The sequence below is a fragment of the Ornithorhynchus anatinus genome, chromosome 11, assembly GCF_004115215.2.
Source record: "Ornithorhynchus anatinus isolate Pmale09 chromosome 11, mOrnAna1.pri.v4, whole genome shotgun sequence".
NCBI lineage: Eukaryota > Metazoa > Chordata > Mammalia > Monotremata > Ornithorhynchidae > Ornithorhynchus > Ornithorhynchus anatinus.
The window spans coordinates 43,028,124-43,046,539 of NC_041738.1; the positions used below are offsets into that span (position 1 = coordinate 43,028,124).

The 18,416-nt window shown below is 45.6% G+C and overlaps 1 protein-coding gene across 1 annotated transcript in view; it reads right to left on the reverse strand.

Moving 5' to 3' along the window:
- Positions 1-18,416, reverse strand: part of ZNF469 (zinc finger protein 469) — a 134,872-nt gene that overhangs the window by 40,955 nt on the left and 75,501 nt on the right. Inside the window, exon 2 of the mRNA XM_039913629.1 lies at positions 629-693. The gene's annotated coding sequence lies outside the window, so the exon portion shown is untranslated. The remainder of the gene's footprint in view (positions 1-628; positions 694-18,416) is intronic.

Below are 18,416 nucleotides of genomic sequence, written 5' to 3' on the forward strand. Positions count from 1 at the left end.
GTAAGGGGCTGACACTCCCATCCAAAAGAAAAGAAAGAGCAGGCCCAACAGATCAGCCAAGCTTCAAGGACACATTTTTTAAGAAAGAGGAAGGATTTTTTTTTTTAAGAAAAAAATCCTCTTGTTTGTTGGTTTTAAACAAACTCTGCCCAAAGGGAGTTTGTGATGAAACAAACTCCACCACTGTGGCTGGTGTGAATGTACAGAAGGGCCATTTCACTGGCTGCTTAAAGATTTAAATTAGGCCGGGGCAAGTTAAGCAAGAGCCTCTGAATCCAAGTTGTTGGCTAGGTTGTGAAAAATCACTTCCCCTTGTGAACTGGCCCTTACTCAAAGCCTGGACTGTTCGAATGCTGCTGTCTGTTTCTGACAGCCACAGTTAAGTGTTAAACATCCTCTCCACGAGGCAGCTGGCAGCTCCAATTAGCTCAGCCTTGGGAAGGAAAAGGTTGTCCTAGGATAAGGGGGGGACAAGGGAGAGAGAGGAAGAGGAAGGAGAGGAAACAGAGAAGATGGGATGGGCTGAGCAGAGCTACACAACTATTTTAGAGGCTTCTACCAACAGAAGGCCTACACCACCACCATCTGCAATAGCAGCCTCAAATTCCCAACTGGAAAACCAACGTACCTTGGAAACTTGGTGCTCCTCAGCTTGGTTGCACTTTCACTTCCTGTGAAATATGAATATCTTGGCTGAAAAGTAAAGGGAAATATTGTTAGGAGTTTGGGTTTGGCTTGGCTCCTGACAATGTATATACCACAAGCTCTGGGGCGAGGGTGGGGCAGAAACAATTTCTCTTTGCAGGGAGGTTCCAGGACATTGTTAGAGGACATAAACAGGAATATGCAGCTGGTATTCTGCAAACTAACCCGCTTCTCCACTCTTTTACATTGTGTGGGCCTGGCCTTTTGCTCTACGGGCTCCATTATGCCTGTCAGAGCAAACGGTGCCAATACTTGATGACACTTGGGATGAGTCAAAGGCCCATCTGGGGCCTGGTTAACTGTTGCACTGGGAGATAGGGTTTTTATCCCGCTTAGTCTGGGCACTCACAGCCATGCTCAATAAATACTGTTGAGACCAGAGCTGATGCAACCATCAGGAAGTCAAGCAATCAATCACATTTATTGAGCACTCAACTCGTGGCAGAATGCTGTACTAAATACTTGGGAGAGTACAAAAACAGTCATCATAGAGCAGGAACAGAGGAGTCCTGACTCCTTACTCCATCACTAAATCCTTCTGGTGTCAACTTCACAACACTGTTAAAATCCACCCTTTCCTCTCCATCCAAAGTGCTACTACATTAATACAATCCCTCATCCTATCCAGCTTGGATTACTGCATCACCCTCCTTGCTGACGTCCCAGCCTCTTGTCTCTCCTCACTCCAGTCCATTCTTCACTCTGCTGACCGGATCATGTTCAGGGCATGTTTCCTCATTCCTCAAAAAACTCCAGTGGTTGCCCATCCACCTCTGCATCAAACAAAAACCCCTCACAGTGGCTTTAAAGCACTCAATCACCGATTTGGGAGAGTACAATATAACAGAAATGGAAGACAGTAAGTGCTCAATAAATTATGAATGAATTAATGAATGTTCCCAGCCTACAAGGAGCTTAGAAATGGAGGTAGAAACCAGGACTCTTGACTTGTCCAGCCTTTCACTGTGTCCACAGACCACACTGAGCTCTTTTTTCCCAACACTGCTACAGAAACACATGATTTAGCTGAGGGTTGATTGTTAATGTGTCACTTCTCCACAGTCTGATCCTTCTAATAATAATTATTATTATGGTATTTGTTAAGTACTTACTACATGTCAGGTACTGTCCTAAGCTCTGGGGTGGATACAAGCAAATCGGGTTGGACACAGTCCCTATCCCACATGGAGCTCCAGAATCTTAATCCCATTTTACAGATGAGGTAACTGTGGCCCAATGAAGTGACTTTCCAAAGGTCACATAGTAGACAAGTGGTGGACCTGGGATTAGAACCCAGGTCCTTTTGATTCCCAGGCCCAAGTTCTGTTCACTAAACCATGTTGCTTCTTCAGGTTTCGCCCAATGGAGCAAGCCTCATCATTCCCTAGAGCTCCAGGAAAAAAGAAGCCCCATGAGTCCAATCCCCAATTCCTCTCTCTTGACCAGATTGCACCCCACCAAGCTTCCTTGGCATCTCTGAACTCTCGGGACCATGGCCACTTGCGGTCCAGGGAATGAGGTCAAGATGTTCTTATATTTATGCTTTGTTGCCTGAGTAACTGGCAGAGCATTTGGAAAACCTTTTCCTTGACCCCACAGTATGTATTTGTTTCAGCAGGCCCTGGGCTTCGGCTTTGAAGTGCACAGAGATCAGTTTCCCCAGATATGCTGCTAACTTTTATAAACCTCCAGAGGGAAAAGGACCCATTTATTTTCTTTCCATCTCTTTTCTGTTCCTGCCATGTCTCTCTTCCTGTTCTTCTCCCTCCCTCTCCTCCTACCCCTCACCCTTTCTTTTTCTCTCCCATCATGGCTGCCCGCCCTCTCCACCAGCTCTGCCTGTAGGACTCTTTGGGAAACTCAAACCAATGATCAAGCTTGAGCAGTTCTTGAAGTGTGGGAGTGGGAAGGAAAAGCATTATTGCTGATGAGAGGTTAAGGCTCCTTTCATATATACTGAATGTTGCTTCTTCCTGTCCAGATGCCTTCTATGTGGTGCATGTGTCCCCCTCCATGGACACCCACTCCCCCCTGACACACACAGACACACAAACACACACACACACACTCTCTGACCACACCATGGTCTTCAAGGCCACTGTCCATCCAAACCCCAGGACACCTAATTTCCCTTACCCCCCACCTAAGCCCCCAACACTTGTTGACCCACTGGCCATTCCTTGTGGAATGATTTTTTGTGCCTTCTCATTTGCTCCCTGTTTGCTTCTTCTCAGATCACTTTCCTCCCACTCCTCCAAAAACCTTTTCTAAGTAAGGCCGCTAGCAGGCCTAGATAGTAATTATGGTACTATTTAATAAACCTTAAGCATAGAACACAGAACAAGTCTGAGGTAGACAGAACACAGTCGGATCTGATACACTCCCTGCCCTACATGGGGGAGTTTTCACTATATCCCAGGGTACCAAACTAAACACTTCATTTTCCATTAACAATTAGATTTTTGCCACTCAATCAGTGACATTTATTAAGGACTTGCTGTGTGCAGAACACTAAAGTAATTGCTTGGGAAAGTGCAAAAGAAGAAAAACACGGTTCAGCTCTCAAGGAGCTTAGACTCTAATGGAGTTTACAATCTAAAAGCATTCATAATACTCTTAATTGTTTTAGAATTTTATTTCTACAAGCTCTTTCACATTAATTATCTCCTTTTGTTCTTAGAACAGCTCTGAAAGGTGTGGATGGGTATTTCTTTATAGGCACACAGCGGCTAAGTGATGTAAACCATGTTTCACAACAGGCCATTTCATAGGTAGGACTCGAACTGAGGGCCTCTGACTCCCAAACGTGGGCTCATTTCACATGTGTATAATGTTGTCTTGTGTACTTGAAACTTCAAGACTCCACTGGGAAATTGCCCTGTGAGTGCATGCACTTAGAACAGTGCTTGACACATAATAAGTGCTTAACAATTATCATCATCATCACGTGTGTTGCTGAAAAGGCCAATATATGACCCATGTTCCTGGACCAATAAGGCCTGCACAAAGACTGTCTTTTATTTTGCTACTGTGTTTGTGGTATACAATGACTGGTGCTTTCACTTTCTTCTCAAAGGTCTTGCTCAAAAAGAACCACTGGTTTCTTAATTGAAGTGCATCATGGGACACGCAGTCTACCGGCCCCAGTTGTCTCCCAGTTTTCAGTTGAGATGAAAACACCTATTGAGGTGTTGCATTACTGCATCCTTGATTTTGGTTGCCCAGTTTTGTCTCACCCCACAGCAACTGGTTTTTTGCCCCATAAATGAGCAGCCTACAATACGAACACATCCACTAGCTGTGGCAAAACCATTTGAGTGGGAGAGGAGAGTATGAAACTATTTGGTTCAGTTTATCTTTGGGAACGATCTGCAATTTCATTCATCCCCATGCTCCCTATCTCCTGTGCTCATGGTTGATCAAATCAATTAATCGTATTTATTAAGTGCTTATGGGTGTTCAGAATACTGCATTAAGTACTTAAGATTCATAAAAGTTTCCTGATCCAATAAACACACAAGGTATGGCTAATTCCTACACAACCAAACCAAACCAAACCAAAACTGGGAATGTTTTAAAATTGGAACCAAATTGAAGACGAAAGGTGAATTCCAATCCCAAAGCAATTCTGTCCTTGTGACAAATTCCTTTCCTCTTTTGCCTAAAGGAACATCTCCTGGGGTCATGTGTCAATTAAAACCCTTTATGGTCTGATAGAATTGAGAAGAAAAGTTTAAGAGAAGCAACTTGTCCCAGTGGAAAAAAAACATGGTTCTAGGAGTCAGAGGATCTGGGTCCTAATCTTGGTTCTGCCATTTGCCTGCCATATGACCTTGGACAAGTCACTTCCCTTTCCTGGTCCCCTGTGTCCTCACCAGTAAAACAGAAATTCAATACCTGTTCTCCCTCTAATTTAGACTGAGTGTCCCATGTGGTACAGGGAGTTTTGTATGACCTGAATATCTTGTATTTACCCCAGCATTTTGTAAGCACTTAGCAAACACCAGTTATTATTATTAATGTTGGGAGACAGACTGTAGCTAAGCAACTTCCTAATCATTCATTGAAATTGAGTCTAGGGAGTCTGAAAAGGTTAAGAGAGTGAGACATTATCTCTATAAATGATGAGAATTGGGCTCCTTCTTTCTAATATGTAACCCAAAATCTCAGTCGTTGGCATTCTTTATGGTATTTCTTAAGTGTTTACTAGGTGTTCTAAGCACTGGGGTAGATGCCGGATTATGAGATTGGACACAGTACCTGTCCCACATGGGGCTTACAGTCTAAACCGGTGGGAGGAGGATTTAATTCCCATTTTACAGATAAGTAACAGAGGCACAGATAAATTAAGTGACTTGCTCAAGGACCCCCAGCAAGCATTGACAGAACTGGGATTAGAACCCAGGTCCACTGACTCCCAGGCCTGTGCTCTTTTCACTAGGCCACATTGCTTCCACTAGGCCGCTTTAGCCCATTTCCTCTATACAAGTGAAAAATGACTGGCCAGGAATTTCATTAAAAACCCAATATGCAATACTTCATGCAACTGCAGGATAATCCCATCCCAATTAGAAAATCTTCAAGTGGATGTCCATTCTCATGAGATTTCCAGCTCTGAGGCGCAAATCCAAAGGGATCTGAAATGGGAAAAAGAGACAGGAAGGATGCTAACTGGGGAGCCCTTTCTCTAACTAACTGATTTTCCACCCAGACCAATCTGGCCCATTACGCCGGGAAAATTGCCATGAAACTAGGCATTGGGTGGAGCTTCCAGGGTCAGAATTGAGAGTGGAGTGATCTTCCCCCACCTGCCTGGAGATATGCAGGCTGATTATTGGACAATAGTCCTATGACCTTGGGTTAAATCCACCTATTGACTCCCAGGCTTCCACTTGTTTGAGAGGACTGTATCCAAGGCGCCCACATACCTTGAGTACATAACTAAGCTACATTTCCTCTCTCCATGACCTCCCTAACAGGCATACCCCTGCTGCCCATATCTCAGTTGAGAGATTTCTTCTGGAGGTCTCAGCTTCCCTGGATGGGTCTGAGTGAAGGCAGGGGGATGGAGTTGGAGTAGACTTCTCCCAGTGCCCACGGGTCTGTTCAACAATCGACTGGTCTGTTTGAGGAGAGAGGAGAGTCCAGCGACAGGCATTTTCAAGCTGAAAAAACCTTATATTTTTATCTGTCACGAATAGATTGAAATCTGGCCGGTGGACAGAGGCTGGGCTGAGGTCTAATCTCTGGAGAATTGGGAAAAATAAAAACAAATCTAAAATGGCCGAGTTGGAAACCACCGGTGGCAGGGAACTGGGGCTTTCACTCACTGAGAAGCCAATCAGCTTATGGGAAGGCCAGAAGACTCACTTGTGCCAATTTACTCTATCTGGTACCCAAGAATCAGAGACTGAGCCTGCACGGCACAGGGGACATAGAGGACTGAGAAGTTGCCTGGTGGATTTGCTCCATGTAGACAGCCTAACCAGATCATTGAGGTCTCAAAGTGGATTTCATTTGGTTGGAATATTTTTGTTGGGCTATGTACACACACACATGCACACACTGTTTAAATTAAAGGGATAACCCTGCCATCATTCACTTACTTAAGCTGAGCAGATTCAGTCATAAAACCCTAGGCTGAAAGGGACTTTGGAAGACATCTAGAATATCCCCTCCTTCAGGCAGGTAAGAACATCTTGAACCCACAAGAAAGGTCTTCGTATTCTATTTTTAAAGAACTCCAGAAGAGACACCATTTTCTTTCCGAGTACCTCATCCCACTATCTGACCATCAGTATCAGTATCTGGTCATCTTCTTTGTCAGGAAATTCTTAGGTCTAACCTAACCCCTCCATGCTGCAGTTGACACCCATTTCTGAAGTGCTCTATTCTGTGAATGAGGCCAAGGTTGAAAATTCAGGAACGCTCTGAGGAAACCACAGAGACTAAATAAGGGTTAACCACACGGGGAATGTGCCGGAGGGTCTTGGTGGGGCTGTACTGAGAAGAGTAGGGGGAAGGATTGAAGACTAGATTGTAAACTCGGTAGGGGAAGGGAACATGTCTGCTAATTCTGTTGTACTCTCCAAAGCGCTTAGTACAGTACAGCTCTGCACATAGTAAGTGCTCAATAAATATGACTGGTTTATTTATTGATTGATTGGAGAGAAAGGAGTTGCTGGATGGGAAGGGAGCGTTACTTAGGGACCTCTCTTGGGGGGTGGGGGAACAGCGATAGTTTTTGGTATTTGTTAGGTACTTACTATGGGCTGGGCTGGGGTGGAAACAAATTGAGATGGACACAGTCCCTGTCCCACCCGGGGCTCACAGTCTCAAACCCCATTTTACAGATGGGGTAACTGAGGTACAGAGAAGTGAAGTGACTTGCCCAAGGTCACAGAGAAGATAGGTGACGGAGCCAGGATTAGTACCCATGACCTTCTGATTCCCAGGCCTGTGCTCTATCCATGAGGTCATGCTGCTACGACACCACTGTGTGATATTTCACTGTGCCATGCTGTGGCTTTCAGGCAAGTTCAGACCCAAGCTGGTCTGAACATCACCGTGTGATACCTCCCAAAGGAACCCGGGTCCCTAGGTGAAGACTGGCAGGCCCACCTCTTCCTCGAGCTAGCTGGGAAGCCCACCAGAGGGTATTGGAGGGCCCCGGGATTGGCCATGTTCCTCTTCAGGCTCCTCACCTGCGCAGCTTAGGCCAGAATGATGAAAAATGCCTCTAAATCTCTCACAGGTACAGCGCTTCCCAAGACCAATAAGCTGAAGGCTTTGAATTGACAGCAACCTCTTTGAGGGACCTTAAGAAAGCCTAACTCATTTTGACATTTATTTAAGAAATATTAACCTTTCATTTTGCTTTTAAATGCTGTCGTTGGCTAAGAAAATATCTGTTACCTAAGTGCTCAGATAAATCTTCTAAGGTAAAATTATATCTGAGATACTGCCAGCAGAGCACATTTAAGAATACAGCCCAAATTATCAACTGCATTAATCTTAATTACTTTGGGAAAAAGTGGAGTCTGGCATGAGGAGGGACTAAATTGAATGGTGTTTGTTTGTCTTTATCAAATCGCATATTTGAGATCATTTAACGGAGGAGAGATAAGGGGAGCATGGCCAAGGGAAGGTAAGGAGGAGGAGGGCAGAATGAGGAGTCTCACCAGTGAAAATTATGTCAAAGAATGAGTTCAGGGGAGCGGTAAGGAGAGGGTGGCCCCTTCCTATCTACCGTCCCCCAAACTTTCCCCCTGGAGTTCAAAGTCAGGGCTGAGCGGCAGACCTGAAACTCATTTGGTATTTGCCACAAGGAATGAAAGCAGCTCATTCTCCCAGCATTTCATTTTATCCAGGGGTAGAAATACAGTGCTATATTAAAAAATAACAGACGTATATACTTCGGGTGGGTTTCTTTTCTCCCCTCTCACTGCGGCCCTCTGCTTTTTATTACCCAGACCAGACTAAGGAGACCAGATTAACAAAACAGAAAGAGTAGACATATAGCTGTTCCAGGAGGATTTCAGAAAACGTAGCCAAAAACTATAAACCTGGGCTAATTCAGGAAAAATGGGTGCCCTGCTCACTCCAAGGGAGTGTTATTAAAAAATGGAATCTGCAAATGACCCACGGTGAACTGGACACCAGGCAGGGCAGTGACTCTGGAGGGAAAAAAATGGAAAAGCTTGGCTCTGAAACCTGCAGAGAGTCTACCTGATTTCAATCATGTCCAACACCATCCTGGAGTCACCCAACGTAAACCAGTCAAGCGACCCTATTTCCAAAACAACTTCCAGAACCTCACTCAGGAACAGGACTCTGCCGCTGGCTAAAATGAGCCGGAGGCCCGGCGGAGTGGGGTGGCAGGTGACAGGAGAGAGCCGGATATCACACTTGAAGATTGAGATAATTCCGATAACTTCCATAGTTGAGTCAGTCAGTCACGGAAATGCCGTTGTGGGCCTGAGGGAGCAGGGTTGAAGTCCCTGTTCAAGTGACACTCGGTCAGCTCCCTCCACGTTCCTTGTTCCTATCCTCGTTTCTCTCCTATTGCAGCTCAGCCTGGGTATTCTGCTCCTCTTATGTCAACCAGCTTCACTCTCATCTCTCTTGCCATTAACCTCTTGCTCATGCCCTCTCCTGCCTGGAACACCCTCCACCTTCAGGATTGGCCCATCATCTCCCTCACCATCTTCAAAGCGAAAATCACATCTCTTCCAAGAAGCCTTCCCAGACTAATATCTCATCTCTCCACCCTGCTTATCTCCCTTCTGTGTCACTTATGCCCTTAGGTCCTCACCTCCTAAGAATTTAGGTACTCACCCCAACACATAGGTTGACCCTCTATTGCTTCCCCCTGCTTGTAATTTATTTTATTATCTGTTTGCCAGCTAGATTGTTAATTCCTTGAGGGCAGAGATAGTGTCTTCTAACTATTTGTACTCTCTCAAGTGCTTAGTAGAATGCTCTGCAAAGAATAAATGCTCAATAAAACCAATGATTGTTGGGCTGACTGATTAGAGTGATTGATTAGGGGGGAGGTGGAAGCTAGTGGAAAGAGCACAGACTGAGGAGTTAGAGTCCCTGGGTTCTAGTCCCGGCTCTGCCACTTTGCTCTGTGACCTTGGGCAAGTCTCTTAACTTCTCTGTGCCTCAGTCCCCTCATGTGCAAAATGGCTTCAATACCTGTTCACCCTCCTATTTAGATGGGGAGCCCTATGTGGGACCTGCTTATCTTAATAATAATAATAATGATAATATTTGGTATCTGTTAAGTGCTTACTATGTTCCAGGCACTGAACTAAGCACTGGAGTGGATAGTAGCACATTAGGTTGGATACAGTCATTGTCCCACATGGGGCTCATAGCCTCAAACCCCATTTAAAGATGAGATATGTGAGGCACAGAGAATTGCAGTGACTTGCCCAAGGTCACACAGCATAGAAGTGGTGGAGCCAGGATTAGAACCCATGGCCATCTGACTTCCAGGCCTGTGCTCTATCCACTATGCCAGGTAGCCTCTTGTACAATAATAATAATAATAATGTTGGTATTTGTTAAGCGCTTGCTATGTGCCGAGCACTGTTCTAAGCGCTGGGGTAGATACAGGGTAATCAGGTTGTCCCACGTGAGGCTCACAGTTAATCCCCATTTTACAGATGAGGTAACTGAGGCACAGAGAAGTGAAGTGACTTGCCCACAGTCACACAGCTGACAAGTGGCAGAGCCGGGATTTGAACTCATGACCTCTGACTCCCAAGCCCGTGCTCTTTCCACTGAGCCACGCTGCTTCTCTCTACCCCAAGCACTCAGTACAATGCTTGACATGTAATAAGTGCTTAACTAATATCATAATAATAATAATAATTATTATTACTATTGAATGAGGTTGGTGCTGCACTTGTTCCCTCCAATTTCCAGCTCTTTTGCAGTGCTGAAGGCAGTAGAGGAGGGGAGCAAGTTGCCCGATCACAGGTGGCAAGGTGTCCTTGGGTCAGGTTGCTCCGAAAAACTCCTTGGGAGTAAACTCTTATCTTCCGCACTTCCCGGAGTCATTTTATCCCATCTGGCTGACCCCAGGGTTAAACAGATTTTTTTGGATGAATCTTCTCATCCATCTTATCCCCTTGAGCAGAATTTGAAGTTTTCTGACTCTGGTGCTTTGGGGAAAGTTTTAATGAATTTATTATTACTTTTGAAAGGAAAAACACACCTCACACATCCCCTTACAATCTGGAACAGGGTCTGGAAACGGAGCAACGTGGCAAGAAAGGCTTCAGTCACGTGGCCTCAGGAGAAGAGGGCCGGGAGCCTCCCCTGAATGCCAACCTCACCCCCCCAGCTCTAAGCAAGGGCCTCTCGAGTAATGGATTCTGCGGTTCGATAATGAGGCACGAGCCCCCCAAACCAGTCCCGCCTCCCTGACTTCAGCAAACAGCTCTGGCGGGGAGGCAGGAGCAGCGGGGGGAGCTTTTTTTAATTCAATGAAAACAGCTCATATTTGCACAAGTGGAGCCCATTACAGAGCCTGCCTGCCTGCTCCCCTCATCCCAGCTACACTCCTGGGGAATCTGAGTTACTGAGAATCGCTCCGGTTTCCGACAATTCCCCCTAAAGGTTTCGTTTTTCTCGCGCGGTAACCTCGACCTGCTTTGACGGGCTGTTTTTCTAGGGAACTCACCCGGTGCCAGCCACCTCGACCTGTCATTACAACGTTACTCTGAACTGGGCCCCCATTAAGCTTAATTAGACACGTACAGTGTGGAGAAAGCTTCTCAGAGTTACAGGCGGTCTGCTTGTGTAAACAGAAAAGGAGAGCGCAATGTTTCCTCTATTTCACTAGTCACACACACACCCCCACCACACACCTCCTGCACACACACACACACACACACACAAACCCTTTCCTAATGGCTTGAGGAAACACTACAAATCAAAGCATTCCATATCCATCAGTGAATTTTCTCCCAGTTGCCTGACTCATGTAATGACCAAGGAAGAAACTCTAACCACACAGTTTGCCCCACTAGTCGGCTGCACAATAATGCCATTGTCCAGGCTACTGAGTGCTATCGAATGACAATAACAAACTCTTAACTTATCTTCAAAGCCAAAAATCACACCTCACCGTTTCTCTTGAAACCCTCTCCCATGTTGATCTTTCTGAATAGTTCTACTGGCAACACCATCTTCTTAGAGTGGGGAGAATTCTGTCCCCATGTTTCCCACCTTCTCTAGCTTTCCACGGGATTGCTGTTCAGAGAGTCCGGTGTCCCTGTGAGGAGGGCAACTTTTTAGGTGACTTATCGAGGCCCACTGTTGGATGTCTGGGGGATCTCTGGTGGTCAGAGTAGGGAATCCTGGGACATCTTGCTTCCTACGGTGACTCCCCTCCTTCCACTGCTCAGTTCCCAACATACCCACCTCCATCAACAGTCTCCTTTCTCCCAGATGGATTGGTTACTGTCCCTTTTCAAAGGCCTCTGCAACCTGCTTTTAGAGACGTCTAGAAACAGGGATACCAAAAGTCTTCCTGGCAATCCATTCTAGCGTATCACAACCATCAAAATATTTCTTCTAGACTGTCACCCATTGTTGGGTAGGGACGGTGTCTATCTGTTGCTGAATTGTACTTTCCAAGCGCTTAGTACAGTGCTCTGCACACAGTAAGTGCTCAGTAAATACGATCAAATGAATTAATGAATTTCTTATATCTAACCTAAATCCTTCATGCTGCAGCTTCAATATCAATATTCAATATCATCTTGTCAGTATTTAGGGGGATGTTTAATACTGCCTTTATCATAACCCTTATTACTCTTGAAGACTTATTAAGTTGCCCTACAGCTTCTCTCCTCCAGGTTAAATAAACCTTAAGCTTGTTTTTATTGGCATTTGTTCGTTGGTTTTTTTATGGTATTTGTAAGCACTTATTGTGTGCCAGGAACTGTACTAAGCTCTGGGGTAGATACAAGACAATGGAACTGGATACAACTCTGTCCCACTTGAGGCTCACAGTCTAAGCTGGAGGGAGGTGGATTTAATCCCCATTTTACAGATGAGGTAACTGAGGCACAGAGAAGTTTTGTGACTTGCTCAAGCTCTCAGAGCAGACCAGCGATGGATCCAGGATTAGAACCCAGGGCCTGACTCCAAGGTCTTTCCACTAGGCCATGCTGCTTCTCATAGCCTTTTCTCAAAGGCCTAATTCTTCAGTCCCATAACCACTTTTGTACATCCCTTTTGAATTTCATGTCTTATAACACCTAGAACTGGACTTTACTAAGGACCTGACTAAATGAGAGGCGGACTGTTGTGGAAATCCTGGACCAGGAGTGGGGAACTGGTGACTGAATGATGTTTGACTGGTAGCTTTATGGGTCCCAGAAAAATAATTGATGATTTAGCTAACCTACTCTTCCTTTACAGTTGCCAAATCAAGCTTAAAGAAAATTTTCACTGAAACCAAGGACACCAGAATGGCAAACTGACAAGCTGAAATGGTTACAATGAATGTCTTCCAGCCTCCGGTTTCAGGGTTGCTTCTGGTCTCAGTGGGCCTGAAGGGTATCTTGGTTGGGAAAGCTTCCTTCTGGGCAAGGGAATGTGTCTGCTAATTCTGTTCTATTGTACTCTCCTAGTGCTTAGCATGGCTTAATGGATAGAGCACGGGCCTGTAAGTCAGAAGTACTTGGATTCTATTCCCAGCTCCACCACATCTCTGCTGAGTGACCTTGGGCAAATCACTTAACTTTTCTGGGCCTCAGTTACCTTGTCTTTCAAATGGGGATTGAGAAGGTAAGACCCTATGGTTCTATGTCCAACCTGATTAGCTTGTATCTACCCCAGCACTTGGAACAGTGCTTGGCACATAGTAAGCACTCAACAAGTACCATAATTATTATTACTAGCCAGTGTTTAATCAATAAGATTGATAAATTCCAAGCCTAACCCCAGACTTCATGATCTCTGGCCAGTGCATTCCTTCCCACTGCCTGAGTGACGGTCCAGTCCAACAGACGTCGGACAGGATCTTCACATTCATGGTAATAATGTGTGTTTTCTCTGGGAGAAGACTGCTCCGCTGCAATGCCTTGGGCCTTGGTCTACAGCATCCCAGCTGGAGACGGACCAGGAGGACCTTGGCTTGAGTAAAGAAGGGTCATCTAGTTCCTTCATGGTCAGCGGAGGAAAAGCAATAGAGGAGAAACAGTATGCCTAAAGGAATCAACATGAGATTGGAAGTCAGAGGAGCTGGGTTCTAATTCTGGTTCTGCCACTTGCCCGCTGTTTGACTTTGGGCAGGGCACAACATCTCTGGGCCTGTCTCCTCAGTGTTTGCTACATAATAAACCCTTAACAAATGCCACTACTATTATCAATATACCTAATAATAACATTCATAAATGGTTGGTGGGCTTGGTTTATGTACAAATCTTCCTGCCAAGGGGCTCAAGGTGTAAACAGAGTGATCCTCCAACTCTCCCAGGGCTTGGGGAAGATGCAAAGAAGGAAGTGCAGAAGTCCAGAGTAGGCGTGGCAAGTCCAAAAACCCAAAGCGGACTGAGCCTAGCTGATTTTCTGCCTAAATGACTGAACTAAGGTAACGTGTCAAAAAGACGTAACATTGCTTCAACCAAATCTGTTGCCTATTCTTTCATACGGGGGTCTGCTTTCAGTTCCCAGGCCCTCCTCCCTCCTCCTTAGGCATTTTGTTATACCTGGGGAGCCTGGAGCACAGAGAGGGGGATCACATGACAATAACAGAGTCTGGGGCATTCAACTGTATTCCTTCAATCGCGTTTATTGAGTGCTTACTGTGTGCAGAGCATTCTACTAAGCATTTGGGAGAGTACACTATAAGAGTAAACAGACTCATCCTCTGCCCACAATGAGCTTACGGTCTAGAATACCCAAGTCACTTCTCGGGGTACAACTCATGCCTGTGCATGTGTGCAGGCATAAATGTTTCTCCACAACCATAGACATAAACATGCCTACTATGTGCCCTTCGATCATAATTTTCTGTCACCTTTTAGGGTAGAGTTTTCCCATTTGGGAAAACCTTCTCTTGGGTCAGTCACTCCCTCTCAGGCTCTAGGTGGGAGGAGATTCACATCAGCGATGGTGTCATTTCTACATTTCTGTCATTTCTCCCACAAGAGGAGAAAAGAGAAGACAAAAATCAAGAAATGACAAGAGTCAGGAGAGCAATAAAAACATTCTAAAGGGAAAATTGTCTGAGAGTAAGCTACTTTATACTGGCAGAACTATCGTGTGTGCAAATGACAGCAGATGGCCTCAGATGCCCCTCAATTTTTCACATCCTTTGATGAACCTTTTGGGAGAATTCTGAGGGAGCTCACTTCTCCCAGACTGAATCCCGGTGATTTAGACCCAATTAGGACAATGTGTCGAAGCAACCCCAGAAGGGACAAAATGTGCAGCTCCACAGGCTGGACCTGCAACCCCAGAAGGGACAAAATGTGCAGCTCCACAGGCTGGACCTCCATTGGCTCTGTCAGGGGTTCTGGAGCTTTAATCAGCACAAGATCTTTGAGCTAACTTATCAGCTGCCTTTGACATCTGTAAAGGCTTCCCTGGCCTCTTAGAACTGAGCCTGAGGCATGGGGTTTCATGGTCTGGTTGGCAGGGACTGGTTGGCCTTCTGTGCTCTCCCCTGCAAAGATTTCCCCCTGGCATTTTCCAGTCACTTACAGGAGTGCTAGATCCTGCTAATCACAATCTAATAGGTGGACATTTTCTCTCAATTTGGTTTTTAAAACTGCCCAGTCTCCTATAATTATTAGCAGCATTTAAAATGAGCTGTCTCCTGAAAGACAAGATTAATGAGTGTCTCCTCTGGGGATTTATTGCTCTGTTAATTATTCTGTTGCTGAAATTTGTTTCAGAGAATTATCAGTGTTCCCCTTTCAATTAAAACTGATCATAATTTCGCATCTAAACGAAAAGAGGATTTAAAAAAGACCAAATAGAACAGCTTGATGATGAAGGTCAGGGTGAAATTTGTTGGGTGCACCGGGTGCTGGAACAGAGGGCGCTGGAGCATCGAGGGGCTGGAACACAGCGAGCTAGAGCTTTGTGGGCAGGAGCACTGTGGGCTGGAGCTCTGGGGGTTGGAGTATTGTGGGATTTGAGCACGGGGGCTCGAGCAATGGGAGCTGGAGCACAGGAAGTTGGAGTTCTGGGGGCTAGAGCATCGCAGGGCTGGAACACAGGGTGTTGGAGCACGGGAGGCTGGAGCTCTTGGAGCACTGGGAGCTGGAGCACAGGGACTTGAGGTCTGGCGGCTGGAGCACTGGGGTCTGGAGCTCTGGGGTCTGGAGCAGTGGGATCTGGAGTAGAGGGGTCTGGATCTCTTGGGCCTGGAGCTTGTGCAGCAGTTAGGAGCCAGGCTATTCCCCTTTTCCCAAGGGCTCTGGGAATTTTGTGTTGTCTTCACTTGGAAGGAAAATCAATCAATCATTTGTATTTATTGAGCACTTACTGAGTGCAGAGCACTGTACTAAATGCTTGGGGAAGTACATATAACAATATAACAGACTTGGTAGACAACATTCTCTGCCCAAAGTGAGTTTATGGTGATGGAGTTTGAAGGTTTATCCTGTGCTCCCTACAGGAAACAATTATCAGGCTTTAGATTTGTAAGCACCAAACTTTCCATGAAAATTTCCATCTCCCAGCTCTGCTTTGCCACAAATCTGTTATACAGTGGCCCTTCTTATTCAGAGGTGATAGTGCTAGCAGGGAGAGTCCTTGTATAGTGTGTATGTGTGTGAGTGAGAGAGAAAGAAACTGTCACTCAAGAAAAGGCTATTCTACAATCAGAACACAATTATAGTAGGACATATTTTCTAGTCCCCTGTTCTATCACAGTGGGCAAGATATCCCTTGGTACAGCTACTCGGACAGAATAAGTACTGCTGAATGATTTGGCTATCTCAATGGCCAAGATCCCAGGATAGGTCTGGCCACTTACACAGGACCTTAAGTGAAAGAGTGAGAACACAGGATGCAGGAAAGACACCCTACAGCCAGCAGATATGTGCTCGAGTGGTTTTTCCAGTAGTGGTGATGGTTTGCACAGAGTCATCCATACTCCTCACTCGGTCCGCAGAAACCAAGCACATGAGAAGGTTGGAAGGGATAGTGGTACGGTCTGTGGTTGTGGAAGAATATATCTCTGTGAGAGCTACTCATCAGCAGAAACTGCTGAAACCTCATGCATTTCATAAGTGAATAATGAGTGTGGCACTCCCTTTTTTATGGTATTAAGCGCTTACTATGTGCCAGGCACTGTACTAAGCACTGGGGTAGATACAAGACAAGTTAAGCAGGTTGGACACTGTCCCTGTCCCACATAGGGCTCACAGTCTTAGCCCTCATTTTCCAGATGAGCTAACTGAGCCACATTAAGTGGCTTGCCCAAAGTCACACAACTGGAATTAGAACCCCTGTTCTTCTGACTCCCAGGCCTGTGCTTTATCCACCAGGCCACATTGCTGCTGCTGTTCTGAGAGGGCTGGAGATTTATGGCCGTTTCTAAAATCAATCACTCTCCTAAATTCAAAGTAAAATGAAGGCAAAAAACAAAATCAATCAAATATCGCTTTCTGTGTGCAGAGCACTAGATTAAGTGCTTGGGAGAGTATAACAGAGTTGATAATAATAATGATAATTATGTATTTGTTAAGTGCTTACTATGTGCCAAGCACTGTTCTAAGCGCTGGATGATGGCATTTGTTAACTGCTTACTAAATGCCAAGCACTGTTCTAAGCGCCCGGGGGGATACAAGGTAATCAGGTTGTCCCACGTGGGGCACACAATCTTAATCCCCATTTTACAGATGAGGTAACTGAGGCACAGAGAAGTTAAGTGACTTGCCCAAAGTCACACAGCTGACAAGTGGCGGAATGGGGATTAGAACCCGTGACCTCTGACTCCCAGGCCCGTGCTCTTTCCACTGAGGCACGCTGCTCCTCAAAGCATATGCCCTATGATTTGCTAGATTGTCAACTCTTGAGAGCAGAGATCGTATCTCCTAATTCTATTATACTCTCCCAGGCACTCGCTACAGTGCATTGCCCAAGCGAGGTGTTCAAAAAATGCCACTGATTGAGAATTCACAGGATTTTCTTTTCTTCAAGCAAAACTATGGCGAGGCATGCAAAATTCTGATGCATTCACCCAGACTATCTGGAGAGGGAGCCAGAGCCGTCTAAATCCTGGACAGAGTCACAGTAATCCAGGGGACAGAGAACTCCTTTTGAGATGAGGAATTCCCTGCAGATAATTGAACTGACTCGTTGGCTGGGGCACGATCTCAATGGGGTATCAGATCCAAACTGGGCATCTCATTTCAAACTCTGGATGCCAACTTAGTCAGCTATTATTACAGCAGGAGAGTCAAGAGAAGGGTGTGTCGGCTGTTTTGGGAGAAAGCATCATTACGGGATCTCAACTCTGTTCCAATTCATGAGGGCGGATTTTCTACCTGAAGGGAAGTCTTGGGTTGAAGGGTGCGTAGGTTCAGCTTTGGGTGCTGTCTGGGGCTCTGTTTAAATGGTCTTCCTTTCTCACTTGGCGCCTGGTCTCATGGCCAAAGTATCAACAGGGTTGTGGACTCTGGTGAGTTTGTCTAGGAAGAGAGGGAGAAGTCACTAGTCCTGGAAGAAGGCCAATGCAGAGTGCCTGGAGAAATACCGACCACACATTTCGGGGGTTCCAAAGAGCACTAGGCTGAAAGTCACGATTCCTGGGTTTGACTGTGAGACTTTATTAGGGTATTTGTGCATTCATTCAATCAACTGTATTTATTGAGCCCTTACTGTGTGCAGAGCACGGTAGTAAGCACTTGGGAGACGACAATACAACAATAAATAGACACATTCCCTGCCCACAGCAAGCTTCACCCTCACGCTTGGAGGAGACTGTGGCCAAGGGCATATAAAACTGGAAGGAAGAGATGTCTGAGATGCCTGCAAGCGCATAAACATGGGAGTGATAGGAGATTTAGGTAAGGTTAATGATAAGCCTGCCTTCTCCTTTACCTAGCTATCAATTACCACCTTCATATGCATTTGTTTAAGTGCTTACTATGTGCCAAACACTATACTAAGTGCTGATGAAGAATCAAGATAGGTTGGACACAGACCCTGTCCCACCTGGGGCTCAC